Source organism: Petaurus breviceps, unplaced genomic scaffold, assembly GCF_028583685.1.
Source record: "Petaurus breviceps papuanus isolate PSGF00001 unplaced genomic scaffold, PetGlider_PUasm1.0 37, whole genome shotgun sequence".
Taxonomy (NCBI): Eukaryota; Metazoa; Chordata; class Mammalia; order Diprotodontia; family Petauridae; genus Petaurus; species Petaurus breviceps.
In genome coordinates, this window is record NW_027186296.1 from 96,302,096 (window position 1) to 96,324,530 (window position 22,435).

Below are 22,435 nucleotides of genomic sequence, written 5' to 3' on the forward strand. Positions count from 1 at the left end.
GGGGGGGGGGGGGGGGGGCTCCAGACAATGTCTTCCCAGAATATAGATCAAATCACAGAACACTTCTCAAAGTGAGCCCCCAAAACAAAGCCTCACATCAGGGCTTATATAGCCTTCTCCTGGCTCACAGAATGTAACAACCTTATTGACCCACTGGCCAATCAAAAAGTATCTACTGAAAAACAAGCCTCCCACCCCAGGCTTCAGGTGCACTTTAGCCTAGGGGCAGGGAAGATCTTCCAAATTTGCATTCCCATTACAAGTACTTATTCCCATTTTATTGAAGACAATTGATTAAATCCCAGCATCATATGATTCAATTGGTTCAAGGTGTTGTGAATCAGGGCCACTGTTTTTGTGCTGGGTCTTTAAAAGGGAAGGAGATGTATGGTCAGAGAGAAAATTGCAGAAGAGCAAAGAGTGAACCTGGGTCAGGGAGATGTAGGGAGGGGGAAAGAGGGACAGGAAAGGCAGAGGTGGGAAGAGAAGGGAAGAGAGAGGAGAGACAGGCTTGTGATAATCTTTGAGCAGCAAGGGCAGGGGCACATTCCAGTTACCTGTGCTCTTAATCTATATGTATATGGCCCTAGAAGGGATTTAAGAACCAGTACCAGGGCCTCTTGACTAGGTAGTGCTAAGAAAGGATGGAGCCACATGACCAGTCTTTGAATAGAGGAGTGAACGGTGGAAACCAAGTCCCTGGAATCATTTGTGAAAAGGCAATGGATTAACCTCTCAGGCTGAGAGAGGGCAGCCTCAGAAACAGTGATAGTAATCCATACACTCCAGTCTTCAGAAAAAAAGTAACCAGAGGTCCTGAAACAATAGTCTTCTGGAGGAAGAAAAGGATTCTGGGATTAAGTCACTAATAAATAGTGAAACACAAACAAAGGCAACTTTGGAGTTTCACTCACACCTACAAATTGGCAAAGACTATAAAAGACAAGTCAATCAAGAAGCATTTATTAAGTACCAACTCTGTGCCATGCTTTGTGTTATAAACATGGTACCAGAAAAAAATAAAAAAGGTAAAAAAAGTCCTGCTCTCAACCTTATCTGGGGAGAGAACATGCATATATGAAGGTATGTGGAGAAAAAGTATACAGAATATATACATGAAGAATAAATACGTGGTAGTTAGAAAGGGAAGAGACCAAGAAATTTTGTAAAATTTGTATTAATTGGTGAGACCAAGAAATTTTGTAAAAAGTAGTATTAGAACTACATCTTGAAGGAAATGCACAATTTTGTAAGACATAGGCGAAGAAAGAGTACATTCTAGGCATAGAGGCAGGATACGAGAATATTTAGATACTGCTGCAGGAGCTGTGAATTCATCCAAACATCCTGAAAAGCAATTTGTAGTTATGTTAACAAAGTGGCTAAAATATCCATACCCTTTGCCCCAGATATCCCACATTGAGACATATATCCCCAAGGAGGTATCTGCAATTGGCCACATGGCTCCCCTCTCCAGGGCTCCGTGATACCAACAGGTACCATTTGCTTAATCAATTGACTTTTCACATTTGGGTCCAGGTTCCATTGATGTCTTGGTTAGTTTCTGCTGAACTGCTTTCTCTCAGTCTGTCTCTGTCTCTCTGTCTCCCTGGTCAGTGAGAGAAAGAAGGAGAAGGGATATATTTAGAAATGAAGTCAATGGAAAAAAAAAAGATACAATAAAAATCTTAAAGAGTTCCCAGAATAAGCATTGAGCATGTGGTCCCAGAAAGGCAGGAATTAATGAGGGACTGAGTCAAAAGAGAGAGGACCAAACAGAAACCTGGATTCTGCCTTTTACTGCTTCTCTCAGGAATTTGGACCGTGAAAGGACAACAGAAAAGACAGTTTTCTCACTAGCAATGCCAAATTCATTGTCCTCCCATAAAGAACCTAAATCCTCAAGTAGCACAGTAAGGCTAGAGATCCATGGGATGAAAGTGAGACTCACAGGGAAGTGGAGAATTGACTATTCATAGGTTACTTAGAGTCTTTGTTTTTTTAGTGTTGTTTTGCATTTTCTGTTGGGTGCAAAAGAGACTGTCCTCTACATGATAACACTGTACCCTTGAATGCTTGCCTAAGATTGGTGGTCCTTTTACCTCTATCTGTGGAGACCTAGTTGCATCTATTCTCTAGGATTTCCAGAGGGAAATCTGGGTGGTGGCAAAACTAGAGAGAGAGATGATTTTTTTGGAGAAGATCCCAAGATTGAATTCAGATTGTATAAGCCCAGAGCCTCCAACATTGGACCACAGGATTTACTTAAGTTTTCTCAGCTTTCTCAAAAGCAGGAAGACATACAAGGTAATCAGTCTTACACCATACAGGAAAGGAAGAAACATTCTTTTAAGGCAGAGTACAAAGCATAGTAGTCTCTGTGTGTAAGAAATTAGAGAAGAGTCCTGGTGTGCCAACATGTTCAAAGTGGTATTTGAGGGCTTAGGGTTCTCACCCTTTGTGAATTTCTGTGGGCTCATCTGGGCTTGACAGGATTCCCACAAAACTCCGAAAGTTCTACTGGTCATAGCACTAGGAGCAGTGGAGAATGAGATAGATGGAAGATGTGGAAAAGGCCAGTGATTTAAAAAAAAAAATTCCTTCCAGGTTCAACATTATAGCCTGAATGATTCAGCTAAGTGGAATATCAGATTGAGTGCTGGACTTGGAGTCAGGAAGACCTCCATTCACTGACCTCAGATACTTAATGCTGTGTGACTCTGGGCAATTCCTTTGCCTCAGATTCCTCATCTGTAAAATGGGGAAAATAATAGCACTTACCTCCCAGAATTGTATAGATCAAATGAGACAATATTTGTAAAGCCCTTTGTAAATCTTAAGGCATTATGTAAATGCTAGCTATTATTATTACCCAGAAAGCCTTGAGAATTATTATAAATCTGGACAGGACTTACCCGCTAGAATCAGAAGCCCTGGTCTGTCAGAATAGGCTCTTGATTACTAATTGTTCCTAATTGGTAAAATTTTAGAGAGATTTTCTCAGTAAAGAGAGCTGGTGATTAGAAGGACTTCTACATTTCAGAGCCAGCTTTCACTCTCCCAGCAACCGTCTGAAAATGTTATCATCTGCAGACTGAACTTATCTCTCTTAACTGATGAACAGGTGATGGACAGTTAAATTTGGGGTTGAGGAAGCTGAGCCATATCACTTGGAGGTCTCTCCTTTTTTTTCCCTTGTTTTTTTGGAGGGGGGAGGGGAGGGTAATTGGGGTTAAGTGACTTGCCCAAGGTCACACAGCTGGTAAGTGTTAAGTGTCTGAGGTCAAATTTGAACTCAGGTCCTCCTAATTCCAGGGCCGGTGTTCCATTCACTGTGCCACCTAGCCGCTCCTATGAGATGTCTCCTTTTAAACTAAGTAAAGGAATAAGTCATTTGGATCAGAATGGTTTCTTGAAAATTTCATAGGGCAGTGAAAACACATTTGCACTTGTGAACTGCAAATCATTCTGGGAAGAAAAAAACGTTCTCATTAATCCTGGCATCTTGAAGTTACCAGTTGGGAATGGTGGGATACTTTGGTAAGGGTAATATGTTGCTGTGTTGTGGGGGGCAGAGGCCAATATCATCTTTTTTGGAGTGAGTCCAACATCCAAAGAAAGAGTGACTGGGGCAATAACAATAATGTTAATAATAATAGCAGCTCACCTTGGGGCTTTCCTCACAAAAATGTCTGCCTCAGTTTCCCCATATGTAAAAAGAGAAAACCTAGAAAATCTGTAAAATGCTATAGCAATAGCACCTACCTCCCAGGGTTGTCCTGAGGATCAAATGAGATACTATTTGTAAATCACTTTTTGTACCTTAACACACTATTTAAATGTTAGTCATGATAGGGGTAAGTGCTACTATCCCCATTTAACAGATGAGGAAACTAAGGCTCAGTAAAATGAAGTGGCTTTTCCCATAATCACAAAGGCAGGTGCTAGTGCTAGGACCCAAATCTAAGTTAGCCCTCTGACTCAAAGACCAGCATTCCACTAACTCCACACTGTACTGGGTGTCTGTCTCTTAATATTACTGTGTATATAGAACTTTGAGGTTCACAAAGCTCTCTGTGTGTATGTATATGTATATAGGAGTGTTTATGTGTTCCCATTTGATTCTCACAACAGCCCTATGAAGTAGGCAGTATTTTTATCCCCATTTTATAGATAGGGAAATTGAGGAGTGTGTGTGTTTGTGTGTATACACACATACATACATACATACACACAAACATACATACATATGGACATATATAAACACATAAATAATCCTTTCACAAGTGTATCACTTTTACAGAATCATTGCCTTATTGTTAAGAATTTAATACTGTGTTTTAAAAACAATCAAAGAAGCTAGTACTTAATTTTGCTGTGCCTACGGTTTCATTTCCATTGTCTTCTATTCTCCCCACATTCTCCCCCAGGGGGTTACTACACAGGTCTCCCAGGCCAAAAACCATTTCTCTCCTCTACTTTCTGTCCCACCGTTCTCTGGAAACCTTCCCCATGGAATTTCCAGCACATGTATGCAAAGAACGTTTATGGCTTCTCCCCTTCCACCCCCACTCCACAGGGTTGTGACCAGCTACGTGGGGGCACAAATGTCAAATGAAGAACACTAGTAACAGTTCCCTGGGGAGCTCATCTTGCTCTTCCTAGCACTGCTAATGCCTGAGGCCCTTGACTAGCTCCAATGACAGCAGAGCTCCCTGTTTCTTACAGGTACTTTCCTTACTAGCTGGTTCTTTCCAGCTGCTGGGTCTCCCTCAGGCCAAAGAAATCCTGAAAGAAGCATGGGGGAAAAAGGCTCTTCTATTGGGTATATAAGAAACTTTTCTGATCTTCTAAGATCCCACAATCTTTGGAATCAGAGTGACTCAGCCCGTCCCAGGAAGCTATTCATACTCAGGAATTGTTATTTTTGAAATGGGAGGTTTTAAGAAGCCCTCTGGGAAAAAGATGGGGGATTGGGAGGGAGATGAGGGCTATAGGAGAAGCCTTCTCTGGGATCACATGGAATGTTGCCTCCTCCGGTCAGGGTTTGCAGACACTGTGGGTCTCTCATGGAGGGGTGGCTAAACACAGACTATTTGAGGAACCTCAGGTATGGACTATTTTCTGCTCAGTGATCTGACGTGTGTCTAAAATACAGCATGTTGCATTGGCCAAGGGTCCAGCTGAAGGGCCAACTCAGGTCAAGAGACCATCTTATTGGATCTTCCAACTTTGACTCCTCCCCCCACTACCTCTCCAACAGCCATGTGATATCTAGCACTTGATTTCAGAAGCATAATAAGAGAAGACACTGAGGCCCGGAGAAGTAGTAGGACTTAGCCAAGCGTGCTATGCACACAGGAACACAAAGAGAGGTAGAGGGGCTATCTGGTATGGTGAAAAGAGAACTGGACTGGGAGTCAGACGAGTTCAGATTTTGTCTGTCACTTGCCTGTGTGACCTGGGGAAAGTCACTTTCTCCAGGCTTCAGTTTCTTCATCAATAAAATGAGGGGATGGTGGACTAAATGGCTCTAAAGTCCCTTTCAGTTCTAAACCAACATTGTAAGACAAAAGCAGTGGGCGTCATCTCCAGTCTTCCTACTCCATATCTGGCCACTGGACCCAGATGGCTCTGGAGAAAAAAAGTGAGGCCGGTGACTTTGAACAGCCCTGCCTCGCTTAAATCCTATTCACTTGCAAGTCACAGCATCACCTCCTGATGTCATGGTTCTCCTTGAGAATGAAGGACAAACAACAGCAGTCCAGGAGGATAAATGGGGACTAGATCTGGTTGGTTCTGTCTCATCCTGGGAGAGCAAAGGCCTTTTTCCAAGTGAGCAGCTTTCTCTCATCCCCTACACACATATGTGCTGATGGCTAATGGGCATGAGTGGGACCACAGCACAGTGAGGGACATCAGCAACGTTTATGTGACAATTAGGAGGAATATGCCGATTTGAGCAGCCATCAGCACTTTAGCTCTCACATCAGATGGTCTCCAATCAGCTGTGCGAGAAAACTGTGATAATTTTATGGCCCTTTAACAGGCCCAGCAGTGACTCTAATACCAGGGAAGCAGGTGAAGGGGCCTCCTCCTTTCCCAGTTACTTACTGTGACTCCAAGCTCTGCTAACACATAATACCCCAGGACTACCTTCTCCATGACACCAAAAATCATTTATTTCCCTCTCATGTCCACCACATGCCCAGGCCCCACAGAAAGGACCAGCACTTTAAAAACGCTTTGAAAGGGAAAGAATTAGTCACAACAGTCACTGGTATGGCATCTACTAGGGAGGCAGTTCCCACATCTGTAAGATGAATGGTATGACCACATGCTCCCCCATCCCTCTGTGATTGGCCCAAGGGTGGGCATGGCTCAAGCTATGCTCCTATGGCAGCCTTCTGGTGGATTCTGGCTATTTTGATGTGACTTCTTGGTCACACAGGGCATAAAAAAACCCACCCAACAATGGATCAGTGGCCTTTGTGACTTGACCAACGTCCAAAGGCCATAAGAATCACTCCACCCTGGCTGCAGAACAGATTGAGTACGGGAAGGTGTGGGTGTGGGTAGGGGAGCCCACGTCTCCCTAAGGCTAAGCTAAGTGCCCCTGCATCCTTGTTCCCTATCTTTGCTATGTTAGTGCTCAGTAAATCTCCTGTTTAACTGTTCAATGACCTGCCACATTTTGTCTTTCCATTGGACATGAACTATCAGGGTGCTGGTTAAGAACTGTCCCTAATAAAAGAGTTCTTCTAGAAGACATTTAAAGATACTTCTAGCTGTAAGAGACTAGACTTTGATGAGAACTATTCTCACTAGCTGTGTGACCCTAGGCAAGTCACTTAACCTGTGTGCCTCAGTTTCCTCAAACGTCAAATGAGGATAATAATAACACCTTCCTCCCAGGGTTGTTGTGAGGAACAAATGAGATATTCATAAAGTACCTGGTACACAGTGGTGCTTAATAAATGCTTGTTTACTTCTTTCCTTCCTTTCTTCCTGTGCCAACTCAGACTCTATTTCTCAAAGTTGCAAGTAGTTCTCTGGTAAACTGATCCAAATTTCAGAATTAAAAGGTCATTTGTGGGCTGTTACCCTTAATAACTTAACTGAAAGGAGTGATTCTTTAACAGCAGAAGAAATATGACCATAAAATCATGAATTTAGAGCTGACAAGATCATATGGCCATGGCTTTAGAGCTGGAAGAAACATGAAAGTTAAGTAGCATTTATTAAGCACCTACTATACAATCCCATCATTTTACAGATGAGAAAACTTGAGACACAAAATAGGTGAGAATTACCCAAGGTCACACAGGTAGTGTCTAAGGTAGGTTTTGAAGTCAGGTGTTCCTGAATCCAAGACTCCACTCTATAGCACTGTAGCACCAATGAAATATTCATAGCGCCCACGGTCACTATAAATATACCTGCATGGTGCTCAATCACAAAATATAATAGACTCTCCATATAGAAGACAGAAGCAAAACATTTATTCAGACACCAGAAAACCAAAACCAGTAAGCTGATTCCATCAAAGTAGTGAAGAATAAGCCATAACAACACAGAGAGCCACAACATCCTTTAGCCTTCCCACAAACCAATATAAGACCAATATTTACGCACAAGCCAATCTGTCTCCCTGTCTCTGACTCCCGGCTTCCTATGGGTTCTGCTTCCCTTCAGCAAACTCCTCCCACCACAGGTTCCATATGACTACATTCAGCCTATTAGGGGGCAGAGTATATTTTCAAAGCAGGGAAGGTCTTCAAATTCCCTTAGACTTATTAAAGGACAGAGAAGATCTTCAAATTACCATTACCATTACAAGCACATAGCTGTCTCCTATACCCTCTTTTTGTAGATGAGGAAACTGAACCCTAGAGTCGTTAAGTAATTTCTCTAAGGTTCTGCAGATAGAAAGTGGCCAAGCTGGGATTCAAACCAGGTCCTCTGACTCTAACTATCTTCACTGTGTCACAATTCCTCTCTGCTTCTCAGAATAAATAATGCAGATGATAGGGAGAGAAAACAGAACTGCTCACTCTTTTCTCTCTCAAAAAAGGATGATCTCTTCATTGAGGCTGACAGAACAAAGAAGATAAACAGAGCTCTAAATATATGTAAGGTAATGGTAAGGGAGGACCTAGTTGACCACTATGAGGTCAAATCACCAGGCTTCACCAAACTATGTCTTAAGGTAACAAAAGTATTTGCAGATGGAATCACTCAGCTGTTGTCAGTGACATATCAAAAATCCTGCAGAATATTAGGATTGTCAAAAGATTGGAAAAAAGAAATCTTGTCCCTATTTTTTAAAAAGGGGAGCAGTGAATAGGACTGTAAGATAATGAGCTTGATTTCCATTCCTGCCAAAATTGTGGAAGATAGTAATAAAGTGACAGTTTGTAAGCATCAAGAAAGGGAAATGGTGATCACTAGGAGCCAGCATGGATTCACATTTATTTTCCTTTCCATTTCTGACAAAGTTACTAGGTACCTAGACCAGGGGAATCACAAAATACCATACTTAGATGTCACTCATTTCACAATGTCTTTCATGGTATTTTTCTAGAAAATAAGGTTCATTCTTTGTTCTTGAAGAGGACTAATGACATCAGGAGGATGATGTCTTGATTTGCAAGTTAATTGTATCTAAGACAGGTAGAGCTGTGCAAAATCATCAGCCTCTCTCTCCTCCAGACTCATCTGAGTCCAGTGGCAAGACATAGGTCAAGACAACTGGAGATGACCCCAGATTCAGTAGGAGACCTTGACCTTTTTCAGCTAAGGTCTTTCCCAGGTGTCAGTTTGTCTGAGGCAACACCCATTCAGTGATACAGTAATTTAAGGGTAGGTAAGAAATGAAGCAAAAGATGGGCCTAGTTTGTCTACTCAGAAAAAAAAAATCAATCTGTGAGGGGAAGACCCTTGGGGTTTCTGGCCAGAAAAGAAACAATTGCTATTTACACTCACTCTGAGCCATCAAAACCCAAACAATGATGGAGTAAGGCTTGGACTGGGACCTATTATTGGCCAATCAGTGAGAGCCAGAGTGATTTGGGTTTAAGGCATAGTCGAGTAGTTCCATTTGAAGCCCGAGCTTTATCAAAGTCTGGTTTTCCGGAGTTCCACTTCAAGAAATCATAAATGAAACTACATGGGACAAAAGAGCTAATTGTCCCAGTTTTTCAAGAAAAAAAAAGATAAAATAAATATGTAGGGGAGAGAAAAAAAACTCCCAATATATCTTGTAAAGTTTAAGCAATCAAATTTTTATACCCTTGGGCACAGCACCCACATACACTGTTGTACAGTTAGGTGGGTTTGGCACTAGCTGAAACATTGGATTCAGTCCTTAATGGAGCTATAGCAACTGGAGGGATGGTATCTAGAGAAAAAACAATCAAGACGGTGAAGGAGACAAGAGGCTCACTCCATGGGAGGTCTGATGAAAAGAAATGGGTATGGTAAACCTAGGGGAAAAACCTGTGGAGAGGCACCATGAATGTGACTTCAGCTATTTAAAGGCTGACCTGTAGAGGAGTTTTTGGACCCAGGAGAAAGAATCAGGAACAATGAGTAGAAGTTGATGGACAGATTTCAATTGGATGCAAAGAAAAACTGCCCAGTAATTAGAGCTATGCAAAAATGAAATGAGCAGTCTTGGGAAACAGTGAGTTCCTAGTTATTAGAGGTGTTCCGTGGAGGCTTATCCTGGGCCTCCTCTACTCTGCCTACACACACTAACTCTGTGAAATTAACAGTTCCCATTGGCAGATAGGTGGCACAAGGACAGCTAGGTATGTGCCGGTCCCAAAGATAGGAAGATTCATCTTCCTGAGTTCAAATCTGGCTTCAGACACTTACTAGCTGTGGGACCCTGGGCAAGTCACTTAACCTTGTTTGCCTCAGTTTCCTTATCTTGAAAAATGAACTGAAGAAGAAAATGGCAAACTACTCCAGTATCTCTGCCAAGAAAACTCCCAAATGGGGTCATAGAGAGTCAGAAGCGACTGAAAAACGACTGAACAGCACGGATTAAATATCATCTCTATTCAGAAGACTTCCAAATCTATGTATTCAACCCAGATTTCTCTTCTGAACTCTGGTCACTTATCTCTAATTGCCTATTGGAACTCTCCACCCAAATGATGTCTTCATAGCTCAAACTAAATATGTCCAAAACTGAAATCTTCATCTTTCCCTTGAAGCCCCCTCCCCACCTTTTCTAACTTCCCACTCAGATCTTTCTCACCTGACCAGTCAGGTCTCTAACCACTATACAACCTTGCCTCTTGCCCCATTCATCTTTGTTAAAGGCATCTCTTCCTTCCTAGTAATCCAAATTGATAACCACAAAGACACCCTTGACTTTTCCCTCTCCCTCAACACCCTTATCTAATCAGTCACCAGATCCTGTCAATTCTACCTCTATAACATAAGTCACATCTGTTTCCTTCTTTCCATGAACCCAACCACAATCCCACCTCTTGCCTAATGGCAGCCTCCTCATTGCTCTCCCTGATTCCAGTATCTCCCCTCTCCAATAAATCCACCATGCCACTGCCAAAGCAACCTTATGGCACAATCCTTGCTCAGAAATTTTCAGTGCTTCCCCATTGCTGCTAAGATAAATACAAATCCCTCTCAGCATGTCATTCAAGGCCTGACATCATCTGGCACCAACTGACTTTTCTAGCCTCTTCACCTTGTTGTCATTCACATACTCTGTATCCCAGCCAAATTGAACCACTGGCTGTGTCCCAGTCTCAACAGCCCAAGTCTCACCTCCATACATTCTCACAAGCCTTAGCCCATGACTTGAAGGCATTCCCTTCTCTTTACCCCTCAGTTGTTGCCTCCCTCTAAGCTTCCACGTCCTCCATGGAGGCTTCCACCTTGGTTACTATTCTCTCTAACCTTAAATTACTATATATTATACTTGTCTGTAAATATTTTGCAACTCCCTAATAGAAATTGAAAGACTGATTTTTTTTTGGTCTTTGAATTCCCAATTCCTATCTCACAAAGTAGGTGCTTAATAATGATTTTGTTTTTAAATTGAATTATTGAATTGAGGATGGATGATAACTTGGGTAGATCCTTGGTTAGGTACAGGTTGCACTGGATGACTTCTGCAGGAGGTCCCTTCCAACTACAGGACTCTATCAATTTCAGACAGTGGGGGAGATAATTGCTTCTATGGTTCTATTATAGGACTAAATAAATACAGGGTAATTAAAGAGAGAGCCACAATAGTAAATACCAACTTATATTTACATAATGCAAAGTACCGTTCTCACAACAACTCTGCATGGCAAGCACTGTAATTATTTTTTTTTCAGCCAGTCCTGTGATTTCATTAGTATAGAGAACTCTCACTGAGAAAACTCCATCCCCCAATGCAGATAGCACCTGCTCTACAACTTCTCTTTTTTTTTTTTTTTAAAGCAATCGGGTTAAGTAACTTGCTCAAGGTTACATGGCCAGTTATTTCTGGGTGTGGTGCCGGGTATCTGAGGCCAGATTTGATCCAGATCATCCCGACACTGGAGCCGGTGCTCTTACTCGCTGAGCCACCTGGCCACCCCTAAGCAATTGGGGTTAAGTAACTTGTTTCTGGGTGGGTGCTAAGTGTCTGACCCCGGGATTCGATCTCCAGATTGTTCTGACACTGGAGCCAGTGCTCTTACTCGCTGTGCTACCTGGCCGCCCATCTACAACTTCTCTTGCTAATGACAAGACTTGTTATATTAAAGAGTTAGTCAGTCAGTCAACAAGCATTTGTTAGGCTTTTACTCTGTGTTAAACACTGTGAGAGGTTAAATGAGTTGCCCAAGGTCTCACAAAGGCTGTAAGTTTCTGATGCAAGTCTTCCTGACTACGAGGTTGGCTCTCTAACCACTACAGAGGTTAGTAACCACATTGCCCCAGAAAAATGAAATAACTTGTCTAAGGTCTCACAGGGCAGGATTCAACACCAGTTTTCTTGACCCCCCAAAACCAAGGTTCTTTACATCCACACCATAGTCCATGCCTACTATAAACTATAGGTTCTATAGACACCTTCATTCTTGATGGAAAATGAACAGTTTATGTTCCTTTGATTAGAAAAGAGAAGTGGGGCGATGCACTGGGGAAGAGCGTTAGATTTGGAGCCCAAAGATCTAGAATAAAAAGCTTGTTGAATTGAATGAATTGAATTGACCCAGGACAGGCATGAATTGAATTACCTGGAGCTGAAAAGAGTAGGCGTGAGGTGATGTAAAAGGAGTCCAACCTCACCCATTCAAAACTCCAGGAATAATTCTTTTAAAAGCAACTTGGCTTTAAATAGGTTCAAACTACCCAACAGATCTCATCATAACTTCTGCAGAGAGAGAAAGAGAGCACTTAGTGAGGCTGCTTCCCTTGGATAAGGAGCCTGACTGTGAAAGGTGCTGATTGCTTTTGCCTGCAAGGAGGGGACACTGTTTATAATCTCAACCTCTCCTCCAATTGACAATCAGAGTGATTGGCACTGACTTCCACACAAAGAACTCAGGGACAATTCTGGTTACCTATTATGTGTACTTTAGCTTCCCTAGAGATGCATGAATAGGAATAGTGATAGAGGCATGACAGCTATTCTCTACTGCTCCAACTTTCTCACCCCTATTGATCTGGATTTCTCAATTCATACCCCTTAAAAAAAAGCCTACAATTCAAATTTATAGGCTCCTCCATGGAGCCCTGTAGCCCCTGCCTCCCTCCTTTAGAATTTCAACTGATTTTCAAAACAGAAAAGGAGGGACTGGACTTTAACTCTCAAGCTGGGAATCCCAGGGAGATTAGGAATCAGGATTTAAACACAGTTCTGCCATGAAGAGACTGTGTGACCTGGGATAAGTCCCTTCCCCTCTCTGGTTCTCAGTTTCCCCATCTATACAAGAGATATGGATTAATTGATCATGAAGATATATTCTGGCCCTAAAAGTATAGGCTTAAAGGTACTGGGAATGGGCTCAGCAGATTACTAAAGAAATTGGACACTTGACACACTAGTTGTGTGACTTTGGGCAAGTCACTTAACCACAATTGCCCTCCAAAAAGCAAAAAAAAAATGGAGATGAGATACATAACAGAACACAATAGCTAGCTGAAAACAGATGAAGCCCTACCATGTAGAAAAGACTTGATCTATATGGCCTTGGAGGTAAGAACTAGCATCGATGAATGGAATTTACAGAGATAAATTTCAGTTCAATATTTGAACTAAAATATAAATTTCAGTTCAAAAGCATCCTCCTAGTGATGAGAACTTTCCCAGATTGCAATGAGATGCTTCGTGGAATATTGAGAGTCCTGTCACTATAGACGTTGAGTAGAGAGGAGAGATGATCATTTGTCAAGGCTGTTGTAGGTAGGATTCGTGATTTGAGTAGGTGGTAAAGTAGATAACCTCTGAAGTCCTTTTCCCATCTGTAAGTAATTCAAAAATTCTATGGTAAAGAACAGAGTGTGAATGGGGGTGTCAAGACCCATTATGACTACACCTGTAAATTCTCCAAGAACCAGAAAGAATCGCTCTGTGAAGTCTGCTTCAACCTCAAAGGGTCTTGAGGTAGCTAGGGTTCCATTAGTATTATATCTACAGCTTCTCTACCCCAAGAGTCCTGAGTCAGGACACAGATGGAATGTTCCAAATTTCAAAGGTATGAGCTTCTCTACTCTCCACCACCACTTCCACTTCCTTCTCTCAGACCCCTAGCCTTGGGTGTTCTGCTCTCCAATTCATCCCTGGGTGGAGAACTTTGAAAAGGGAACCAGGGTCCTGACAATTCTAAAATGGTCCAGCCACACTAATCTCACCCATGCCCTTTTGTAATCAATTAGTTGATTAATTAATATAATAAAAATAATAATTAATAATCCTAAAAATGTTAGGAATAGAAGAAAATTGAGAGGGAAATAGAGATGAGCAGGTGAGTGCTGGAACTAACCAGTTTTAACTACAATTCTTTTTTTCTGTTCTTTCAATATTGAAATATTTGTGTCTGTTGGTATTAGTTAAGTTTGGAATAACAGATAGATAGACAGAGGCAGACAGACAGATTAGATAGATAGATAGATAGATAGATAGATAGATAGATAGATAAATAGACAGATAGATAGATGATAAAGGGGTTGGGGTACAATATGTGGTCATGTAATAGGATAAAACCAATATACCCACATAACCACAAACCTGAAATAGGACTTCATTAGTCCAATCACTCCAGCCAAACAGTCTAACCAGACTGGCAGTATGGAAGCTAGAAGCAAGGTAAGACATCTAAGTGGGCTAGAATGGCCAGGTCTAGGAAAGTGCCTTCTAAAAAAAATGCATACATACATATACATATACATATAAATATACATATACATATACACATGTGTATGTGTATATGTATGTATATTATGTAGCTGCACCCTAGGAAAGTCACACACTGGACAATCAATAACTAACACCTTAAAATGAGTGAATTTATGGGATCATACCCAAAAAACTGGCTTTCCTATGCAGTGTCTCCCACAACTGTCTCTATTTTCAAACTCATTTGAATTTCAATCTCAATTTGGTTCCAATTGGTGTCCCTAATATCAAAATGAAATATTTCTTTCCCTGAAATAAGGGGTGTTAAACAGTGGCTGTTCTGCACCATATCGAATGCTTCTTGCTAAAGAAGAATTGGGGTGGGGGGAGGGAGGGAAGAATTAGTGGCAAAAGCAGAGAACTGGTTTTTGTCCTATATTGTCACATGAGTGCAGCCTGCATATTAATTAAAGAAGCCTTCTAAAGACACATTATTTTGATCATTTGCAAAAGGGCAGCTGAGTTACAATCTGGGTTTAATCTGCTTTCAATCAGCGTGAAACAATTTTGCCTGGTGCTATGAGCGCACAGAAGGAGCCTTGGATTTGAAGACAGAGGAGCAAAGTTTGAATGACAGATCTGCTGCTTGCTAACTAGGTGACCTTGGGCAAATTATTTAACCTCTCCATTCCTCAGTTTCTTCTAGTGTACATAATCCATAATGGCCCAGTCTTGGATCTGGCTTTAAACTGGCAGAAACTCAAAAGAATCAATCATATCTTTCTTTGACTTGCTTCACTCCCCCTCAGGACTAATAATTCAGAATATAGCTCACCGCATACATATGTAAAAAGCTTCTCAAATTCCATACAAGTACTCATGGTAATAGTGCATATCAGGTATAGGACAACCTTTACTGCATCCCACCATGTGTGTATATGTGTGTTTGTGTGTATACATATACATATGTCTGTGTGTATATATTTATGAAATTGACTCACCTTAGCCCATAAATGTCAATTAATATAATTCTCTCTCCATTGAGTACCACCTTTCTCTAATGCACCAAAACTCTATTCACATAGCATCATACTATGGATTAGACTCTCTTTGGAAGGGAAGCAAAATTTGGGTTGCAAGTAGATATACTCTCTGATATTCAGTAAGACCTTGTTGTATACACATACACATACCCCCATGTGATAGTAATGGCAATTAAAGATTCCCCTGTATTGGCTTGGTTTTCAAATTGATTGTATTAAAACCCAGAGTTTGTTAATCCCACCTGTGGGATGGGCTTGTTGATGTGAAAAGAAAGTCCTGAAGTGGGAGGAGCTGGTGATGTAGATTTGGAGAGACAAGAGAGAGGCGGAAGTTCTTTTTGGAAGCAGCACCTCGTGGAGAGAGAGAGACTAAGAGATTGCTGGTGGCCGCTTTGAATTGCCCTGGACTTTTGAGACCTGCCCCCTGAGCTGCCAAGGACTGAGGAGACATGGCTGTTTTGCTGGTACTTTGTCTGTCTGTTTTGATGTTATTTTGCCAGATTTGTCCACTGGTGAAAGACTGTCCTGTTGAAGAAGTCCTGGAACCTGGCATTTGGTTAAGAAGGCCTGAGACTGTCCTGCAGACAGAGAGTGAATACTGTCCACTGGTGAGGGACAGTACTGTTGTTGCAGGGGTCTGGAGACTGTCCGGCAGACAGAATGAATACTGTCCACTGGTGAAGGACAGTGCTGTTGTTGCAGGGGTCTGGGAGCCTTTCTGTTGGTTCAGAAGCCCTGAAGAAGGATTTTCTTGTTGTATGTTTACAGAAATCCTGGGAGAGGGCTTTGCTAATGTGTTCAGGGGTTCTAGGACTGTTCTACAGACAGAGGATAAATTCATGAAGGGACTGGCAATGTATCTTATGGCCTTGCTAAGCCTTGTCTCCCCAGGAACTAAGATTGCTGAGAACTTGCCTCGTGTCAAGATGAAGAAAAGAGCTCCATTTGGGTATTAAGTGCTGTGTTTAAACTTGATGTAACTCTGGGGTAGATTCAATTGTGATCCAGGGGTGGGGAACTTTTGACCTTTTTGTGTTCTATGGTTGAGCAAATGAATGTATTTTACTTATGTTTGGAAACTAATCTCCATTTGAGAAGAGGGGTTTTGTGGTGGACCAAATGAAGGTATAGCCTAGGGGTGGAGAAGTATTTAGAACAGAGACTTTGTAATTGATTGAATGATTGGAAGATCCTGGGGTGGGGTAGTACTTGGAGATTGTTTAATCACACTTAGTAAATGCTGTATTTTGAATGATGTCATGTTTTGATCTTCTCTGTTCTTGGTTTGTCACTAAATAAAATAGAGAGCACCTATGCTGGTATTTTGAACCTGGGAAGTTGCCTTCTTTTGGCATTACATTACACCCCAAGACCCATATATATACCCAATCATATGATACTGATCTGATGGTTCAGAGTCCTTCCAGAAGATAAACAGACTTGAATTGTTAGATAGGCAATCCCACAGGAACTACACTGTCCAATTAATTCTCTGTAACAGTGAAAAGAATTGTGCCAGGTCTTTTGCTCCCCTATGGCATAGATTAAAATTTCCTGCTATTCTTCCAGCTTCAAAGGTTACATATACTCTCTTGTCTCTCTAAGAAGCTGGTGTTGCCCAGGAACTCACTAAATCTCTTAAAATGGCTGGATTCTGGGAACCTCTTTTCTCTCCGTGTTGTTTATACTTCCCAGGAAAACTGGGTCTTGGAACTTTCAAACTTGAAATTGCTAATGAAGCAACCCCAATGCTGGGTACAGCCTAGGAATGGGAGGCTGGTTTCTGGGATAGTGCCAAGCACCCAGTAGTTCTTCCTCTCTCTTCCCAGAGATGGGTGTGCTGGAACTCCCATAACTCCATCATGTCAACAAGCATTCACTAAGTTATATTATGTGCGGGGCACTGTACTAAATGCTAGAGATTAAAAAAAAAGGTCCTTGCCCTCAAGGAATTTATAATCTAGTGGGGGAGGATAACATGTAAAGAACTATGTACAAACAAGGTGTGTGTGTGTGTGTGTGTGAAATTGGAAATAATCCTAGAGGGAAGGCACTAGCATTAAGGAGGACAAGGAAAGGTTTCTTGCAGAAGGTGGGATTTTAGTTGAAATCTAAAGGAAAACCAGGGAAGAAAGGAAGAGAAAGGAAAGAAGGAGGGCAAGGGGAAGAAGAAGTGAAGATAGAAAGTGAAAATACACAGAGTCAGAAGATAGAATGTATTATTCAAGAAATAGCAACAAAATGGTGTCACTAGATTTAAGAACACATGTTGGGGAGCAAGGTACAAGAAGATTCAAAGGGTAGAAAGAGGCCAAGTCATGATGGACTTTGAATGCCAAAAAAAAGATTTTACATTTGATCTTAGAGGTAATAGGGAGCCCATATGCTTTCTCTCTCCATTGGAGATGGAGTATATGTGTTTCATGTACTGCCTCAGGTTCCTAGTGCCTCTGCCCTAAGGCAGCTATTAGGGGGCTTTAGATGGAAGCACCAACCTCCACTCAGAATTCAGGCCTGCTCTCACTTCAGCCATGCTCTAGTCTATCTTGTAAAAAGGAAAAAAGGGAGAAAGATCAAGCTTGCCATTGATGCTTTCTTACAGGTCTAAGAGAATGGGATAACTCCATACTCAAGTCAACCAACAGAAAACGGGTCAAATAATCTGTATTGCAGGGTGTACACTTATAGTAGATCTGCCATTACATATGCTAACTAGTGTGAGAGAAACACCCAGTAGATTTACACTTTTCAGTGCATGTAACCAAATTTTATCAATCAATGCAGCTAGGTGGCGAAGTAAATAGAGAAACCCGCCCTAGAGTCAGGAGGACCTGAGTTCAAATCTGCTTCAGACACTTGACACACCCTACTAGCTGTGTGACCTTGGGCAAGTCACTTAACCCCAATTGCCTTGCCATTCCCCCCTCCAAAAAAAAAAATTCAATGTATGCAAGTGCATGCAACTATTAGCACCTCTAAGAACAAACCAACAACCTATTTCTTAGAGATCCCAACCAATGTTTCATACTGGTTGCTTAAGACAAAGCTTCCTCTCTGCCTGGTCTCCTGGCAGGTTTCTGTCAATCACCACTGCCCTCAAGTGAAGTGTGACTGAGGAACATAGAGGTCTGTTCTAGTTGGACCCAGGACCAGGCTGATGGCTAGTTGCCTCCAGTGGGTTTCTAATAGGTCCAGCTACGACAATTCCTAATTTGTTTATGACATAATTTGATTGGTAGTTCATTACATAAAAGCTACAGATAAAGTTGTTTATAATAATTTTCCACTGTGGTGGTTCCTATCAAAGAGTTCAATATATTTATCAGTTACTAAGAACATACACATGTTGTTCACTGGATCATGCTAAACAAGCAGGCAGCTAGGTGGCGCCATAGTGCACAGAGGGCTGGGCCTGGAGTTAGGAAGACTCATCTTCCTGAGTTCAAATCTAGCCTCAGACACTTATTAGCTGTGTGACCCTGGGAAAGTCACTTACCCTGTTTGCCTCAGTTTCCTCATCTGTAAGATAGGAATGAGAATAGCACCTACCTCTCTGTGAAGATCAAATGAAACAATAATTATAAAGTACTTGAACAATGTCTGGCACATAGTAAGCACTATATAAATGTTAGCTATTATTGCAGTGTTATTACCTAATTAAACACAAGATATAATCCTACCCCAAAGAAAAGTAGGTCATTTTGACCAAACTAGAGCCTGACTTATCCCAGAACACCTCGTTCCAGTTATTTCTCCTTACCACAGGCTCCTAAGAGTGTTCCTCCCTTAATTTGACCAAACCAAATCTATCTTTCAAGGCTTAGCTCAAGCCAATCCTTCTCCATGACACCCATCTATTCTTTCAGGGATCCTCTGAATTCACCTGTTACCTCTTCCATTCACTTGCCAATTAATCATGTATTAACTGGTAATATCCCTGGTGTTATTTTTTTAAACCTATGTCAAAAGGGTACTACTATGTGGGTAGTGTCCTGGATTTGGGATGAGGAAGACGTGAGACTTCAGACACTTACTAGCTATGTGACACTAGGCAGATCCCTTTCCCCAACTGCAAAATGGGGATAATAATAGCCCCTACCTCACAGGGTTGTTGTGAGGATCAAATAAGATAATATTTGTTAAAAGCACTTAGCATAGTGTGCAGCACACAGTAGGTAAGTTAAATGATGACTCCCTTCTCCTCCCCTTTTTCCCATAGACAAATCACTTAACCCCTTTCAGCTTCTATTTCCTCATCCATAAAATGGGGGTAATATTAGCAACTATTATTAAGGGATAAATGAGATAGCATATGCAAAGCACCTTATAACCTTAAAGTGATATATAATACTAGTTATTATGATCATTTCTGCCTTGTCTCACCCTGGTATGCCCAACCTTATCTAGATTCTAAGCACCTTTAGCAGGGAAACTGGGTCTTAGACATCTTTGGACACCCAGCCTTGAGCCCTAGGTAGAACAGCAGATAGGGTATTGGGCCTGAACTCAGGAAGACCTGAGTTCAAATTCAGCTTCACATACTAGCTGTGACCTTAAGCAAGTCATTTAACCTAAGTGTGCCTCAGTTTCTCCAACTAAAATGGGAATAGTAACAACACTTACACCAAAAGAATTGCTGTTTACAAATCATTTTTGTAAAGCTCTTAGAATTGTGTTGGACACATAGCAGGCACTGTACAAATGCTTATTTTTTCCTCAAACCCTAGTACCAGACACAGAAGAAGGTGGTCTGTGCACATTTGCTGACAGATTGTTGAGAACCCCTCATTCCCAAGAGAGTGATTGGGAAGGCAGTGTAAGACCAAGGAATCTTTAACCATTCATCAGATTTGCCCCAGGGGAGAAGGTCAGAGGGTTGGATTAGCTGACTGTAAAGGAGGGTGGAATCCAACAGATTTAAATCAATTAACCTTTAAGGGTGAGTAGCTTACCTGAGATGACTAGGTCTTTACTGAGTTGAAGACTATACTTACTGAGGGAAAGCTAGTAGCTGGTGGAATCCCAGAGACAGAAAAAAAGTAAAGATGGTCCATCCTCCTCAAGAATGCAAAGGAGAAGAGATGGACCTTATGAGGCTGGTGGGACCATGTTGACCTTTCTCAGAAGAAGTGCCTTCCAAACGGTAAAAGAACTCTTTTTCTCCTTGCGTACTTTTATCCTCCTTCCTTTATCACTTTCCCAATTTACTCTTTCACAGTTCCCAAAGGTAGCCTCATAATCTGTCTACTATGTACTCATTGCCTCAATGTTCTAGAAGCTAAAAACTCAGTGTTTGGGTAAAGATACTTCAACAGATTATAAAGGAAAAAATCACAATATTCAGTGGAATGAGATGTGTACAGACAGGATGGGGTTCCATGTGGAGTAAATGCTCAGACTGCAAAATGGTTCACATTTTAAACTGCAAAATATCTTCAACTGACCATAGGCCAAGAATTCAACTCAATTCAACAAGTAATCATTGGGCATGTTTATTGAGCCTATGCAGGACACCATATTGGTGTTTTAGGGGATGTTGTAAATTTAGATCTGGAAGGGACCTTAGAAGCGAAGTCCCTCCCTTTTATAGATGAGAAGACTGAGGCACAGAGAGGTTGCCCAGGGTCACATGGGTAATGAGCAGGATTTGGACAAGGTCTTAACAATTCCAAATCCAGTTTTCTAGCCACTCCTCCAAATGTTAATTATCTATCAGGGATATGAGACATGTATACAAATAAGAAATACTAAACAATTATACTAGAACAGACTGCAGCAATAAGCTAGCCTGGCCACTTCATTTTACGGATGAAGAATGTTCTTCAACATATTATTCTAGCATCCCAGAGGGATCAGAAGCTTCCTAGAGCATCTTCGTCCCCAAGAGAAGGTAAGTGGCAGGCCAGAACTACCAAACACCAGGAAGAGGAAGAAGAGGGTAGAATATTTTTTAAAATTTTAAAAGAGGCCATAGAGGGAGTTAACAATTGGAGTGGTAAATAGTATAATGACTCCTACAAAGCAAGATAATCATTCCAAATCAAGATGACTCAAATATTCTAATTGATCTTTGATCTCATGAGATTGGGAGCTCCTCCAACAATACAGATCCCAACTCATCCATATCTGCTCATCCTAGGCAACTCTGGCCCATGGCTTCCCATAAGGTCACCATAGGGGTACCACCCAATGTGCTCGAGGTCTTCCTCACTTTCTCCTCCAACTTCAGCATGTTGCCTGTTGACGGTCCCTGTAACATCCCTTGCCCTCCCCATATGACTATTCCTTCTCTAGATATCATACCTGGCCTTGATTAGCTGTTTGGTTCACACCCCTCACTGCCTCTCCCTTGCCCTCTGTGTGGTATCAATTTTTAATTGTCCAGACCCTGCTACATTCCAGGTCTTGAGGCCATACAGTGACACTAACAGAGTGTCGGTATGCTTTCAATGGGCAACGGGAAGATCGACATCATTAAGGAAACTGTGCAACTTATTGGCAGTAACTAGCCTGCTGTCCTCTTCTAGTTAGATGCAGTTCCTGTTTGTTGTACAGCTGTACTGTTCATCTCAAATGGACATGCTGGACAAGCCAATTCCATCCATCAATAACACTTAACAACTCATATTTATGTAACACTTTAAAGTTTGCAAATTGCTTTACAAGTATCATCTAATCATATCCTCACGACAGTCCTGAGAGGTAGATGCTATTATTATCCCAATTTGTACAGATGAAGAAACTAGGGCAGACTTAAGCCAGGGCCACAGCAGTAAGTGTCTGAGGCTGGATTTTAATTCCTTGTTTTCTGACTCTAGGCCTAGGACTCTATCCACTATGCCACCTGGCTGCCTCCAATCAAGGCAGGAGGGCAATAAAATGAATTGCCAATATACCAGGCCACCCCTATAACATAACTAGCAATATTTTTATCTAGAGCAAAAATAGTTGGGGAAAGAAAGTCATAAGATCAAAGAATTATGCTGGAAAAGACCTCAAAGGCCATCTGGTCCAACCTCCTCATTATACAGATGAGCCAGGTAGA

General features: G+C 41.6%; 1 long non-coding RNA gene across 2 annotated transcripts in view; it reads right to left on the minus strand.

The window, feature by feature from the left end:
* Window positions 1–22,435, minus strand: part of LOC138169537 (uncharacterized) — a 285,918-nt gene that overhangs the window by 128,548 nt on the left and 134,935 nt on the right. Inside the window, exon 4 of one of the 2 annotated variants that reach the window (XR_011170376.1) lies at window positions 943–1,609. The exons of the other annotated variant lie outside the window; for it this stretch is intronic. This is a non-coding gene — a long non-coding RNA (uncharacterized lncRNA). Of the gene's footprint in view, window positions 1–942; window positions 1,610–22,435 lie in introns of those variants that run through there. 2 annotated transcript variants of the gene reach the window in all.